General features: G+C 40.6%; 1 long non-coding RNA gene across 1 annotated transcript; it reads left to right on the top strand.

Annotated features, from left to right (window-relative positions):
• The first annotated feature begins 1168 nt into the window (after positions 1-1168).
• Positions 1169-3106, top strand: LOC109471607. Its single transcript, XR_002140311.1, has 3 exons — positions 1169-1239; positions 2494-2656; positions 3081-3106. It is a non-coding gene; the product is annotated as an uncharacterized LOC109471607 (long non-coding RNA).

Raw genomic sequence — 3106 nt, 5'->3', positions numbered from 1 at the left:
GTATGGTTGAAAACTTTTTTTTTTTTTGAAACGGGTGAAAATTCATGCGCGCGCGGATGTCATCCATATAATCAAATCAACATGGCCTAATTTTGTAAAACTGTACCGTTAGTAAAAATGAACTTTTAGTGCTAAGGTATTGTTGCAATTTTGTAAAACTGTTGTGAAAATAAACTTTTAGTGGTAAGGTAGTGTAATTTTGTAAAACTGTACCGGTAGTAAAAATAAACTTTTAGTGCTAAGGTATTGTTCTACTTTTGTAAAACTGTTGTAAAAATAAACGTTTAGTGCTAAGGTATTGTTGCAATTTTGTGAAAATTTCAAACACAACCTGAGCAACACGTACACTGAACACTTCAATAAAGAATCAAAAACCTGTCGTGTTTTTTTTTACTAACTTCAGCAGGTATGGGTAGGCTTTTTGAGATCTTGCAATTAGATTGTCTCAGTAGTGGCTAGTTATGGTACTGCAGTGGAAGCCGTTTTCTTTTGATGTGTGGTTGTGATCTAGTCAAGATAGGGTCACGAATTTTGGGTGGTATATAGCTCTAGTGCTTGGGAAGAAGTGACCTGAGTTTGGCCCCTCCTAGCTTGTTCTCTGAAACTGCTAGCCTCTACCAGGCTCCGCGGATCGCTAATTGGAGCTTCTATGGCCCTGGATCTTCTCTGGTATACTATCCCTTTATTTCGGCCAATTTCTACTATTTTTCCGCGGAGCCTGGTAGAGGCTATGAAACTGCCCCTCCTAGCTTGTTCTCTGAAACTGCCCCTCCTCCTAGCTTGTTCTGAAACTGCCCCTCCTAGCTTGTTCTGAAACTGCAGTGGTGTTAAAACTCGAGAAGCGGTACTATTAGATAGTTGTGACTAAAGTATGTAGGTAGCCTAAGAGTGATGCTTCACAGAATTAGCTGATAATGGATGCAAATCAGAATATGATTTGCATAATTACTTTAAATAAATTTTGCTGCGTTCTAGATAGGACAATTATTATGTGGTCTTATGTAATGTGTAACGTTACTAAATGTCTTTTATAAATCCTTCGCGCCGTTGTCATTGAAAAATGCTTTCAATTTCAATGTCCAAGTTTCCCTGTAGTAAAAGCTTCAACTGGTCCCTTGCCTGCTATACTGCATTCCGTCACTAGATGGCGCTTTACAGCAACCATTCTAAACAAACATGGCGGCTTCCATGTCGATTTGATGGTTTTCGTCCATTTTCGTCGCCATATACGTTACTGAGGTATTGTGACTAATTCTTGCACACACTGTATATGTGTACGAACTGAATCTTATTTCCAAAGCACCGTCATTAGTTTGTTTAGTGGCCGGGAACGTATTTGACGTCTTCGAGTAACAGCGCCCCCCTCCCCACATTTGACAAATTTGTTTATGTTTGCTTCATCTGAATTTACCACTAAAATTCAATTGAAATTTGCAAACCTGTGTTTTGGTAGCCAAGCAGCTTAAGGAATGATATGTGGCACATGTTTACACATGTTTTGTAAAGCCATGATGAAGTTGATCCCAGCCCCAGCTTTCACCTACCTTGGTATGGAATTTGTTTTGGTTGCCTGAGCTGTTACTCCATCTGTCTTTCCAGAGTAATGTTGACACTACTTGCATGGGAGTATTCACGGTTTTCACTGTCACTTCTGTACTGTGAACGAATAATTCACTGACTTTCTTCAGCACCTGCCTCTACCGAAACATATATTTCTGTAACAGTGGGGGTTTATATAGGTGCTACCAACTGACCCGGCCGATGTGTCTAGACCTTTTAGCCGATTTGGTAGGAGCGTTGGGTTTGTGAACTGGTGCTCAGGTTTGGTGTGGGTTCGATCCCCGACCCGGGACCAGGAGTGTCTTTCTGTGACAGTTCCGTGAAATTTTGCTACCGCATATATAAGTTGATTTACAAATACAGATGTTTACTTCCCGGGAAGCTGAATTTTCTGTTGTTGACTTTTGTATTAATTTATAAACTGAAACTGAGACTGAAACTGTTTTATTCACATTGATTGGCAGCCAATATTCATTGCTTGGCTGAATTGCACAAGTGATTACATGTTAAAATAGCTTGAAAGAGATACAGATTAAAAAGCACAACATTGACGATTAAAATTAAATAGATTTAAAATTTTGTAGGTCAGGTCCATTAAAACAGAGGCGGACTATTTACAAATCTTGATTGCTGAGGCTTATTGCCTGACACAGAAAAGATTTCCTCAGTCTTTCAGTTCTGAACTTTGGTATGGAGATGTGGTTTCGCAGGGCATCAAAGAATGCAAAGTGTGGCTGACATGCCGCATTTGCTTGAGCAGAGTTTTTGCTGCAGTTTCCCGTCTGTCCTGGAGGGTGGAGAAGGGGGTTGTTTGAGTACTGTTGCCGTAGATGATTCTCGCCGCCCTTCTCTGTACAGCCTCAAGAGTGTTGTTCTGTTTTGTGTTACAGCCCACGTACACGACATTTGCATACTCTAACACAGGTCGTATAGGGATTCAATATCAAGCATCATAAACATGGGTCCTGATGAGGAGACATCGAACACGCTCATAGTACGCCACCTATCTGCTGAGCTGAGTATTGCAGACAGGGAGGGCCTGCTGAAACACTTTGGTGCCGAGAGCGTCAAGTGTATGTCAGACAAGGGCAGGATGGTGAGAAAACTGGCTTTCATCTGCATGAAATTTGCTATAGCAGGGCTCGAAATTTTAGACTGGTTACCAAACCTATTAATATTATAGCTCCCGAGTCCTACATCCTCTCTGCAAATAGGATGTAGAACTCGGGAGCTATAATCGTTTTGGTAACCAGGCTATCAAAATTTGCCCAATCTGTCATTTTAATGGATAAGAATTCGCATGTAAAGATATGGAAACATATGTCATTAAACTAAGCTTAGTCTGCCAGCAAAATGTGCCACTCAAAATGCAAGAAATAGCATTTCAGAGGGTCAAGATTTCAAAATTTTTTGTAGGAGCATGCCCCCGGACCCACCTAGTATCGTCACTCCTTACTTGATGTTACGTCAAACAAGATTAAATGTCAGTACTGTACTTGTTTTTTTTTCCCCCATCACAGAAACATACTGCCTTAGCAACATTCAC

This window comes from Branchiostoma belcheri, unplaced genomic scaffold, assembly GCF_001625305.1.
Source record: "Branchiostoma belcheri isolate BF01 breed outbred unplaced genomic scaffold, Haploidv18h27 scaffold25, whole genome shotgun sequence".
Taxonomy (NCBI): Eukaryota; Metazoa; Chordata; class Leptocardii; order Amphioxiformes; family Branchiostomatidae; genus Branchiostoma; species Branchiostoma belcheri.
The sequence above is the reverse complement of the archived record's forward strand: the minus strand, read 5'-3'. Positions and strand labels throughout refer to the sequence as shown.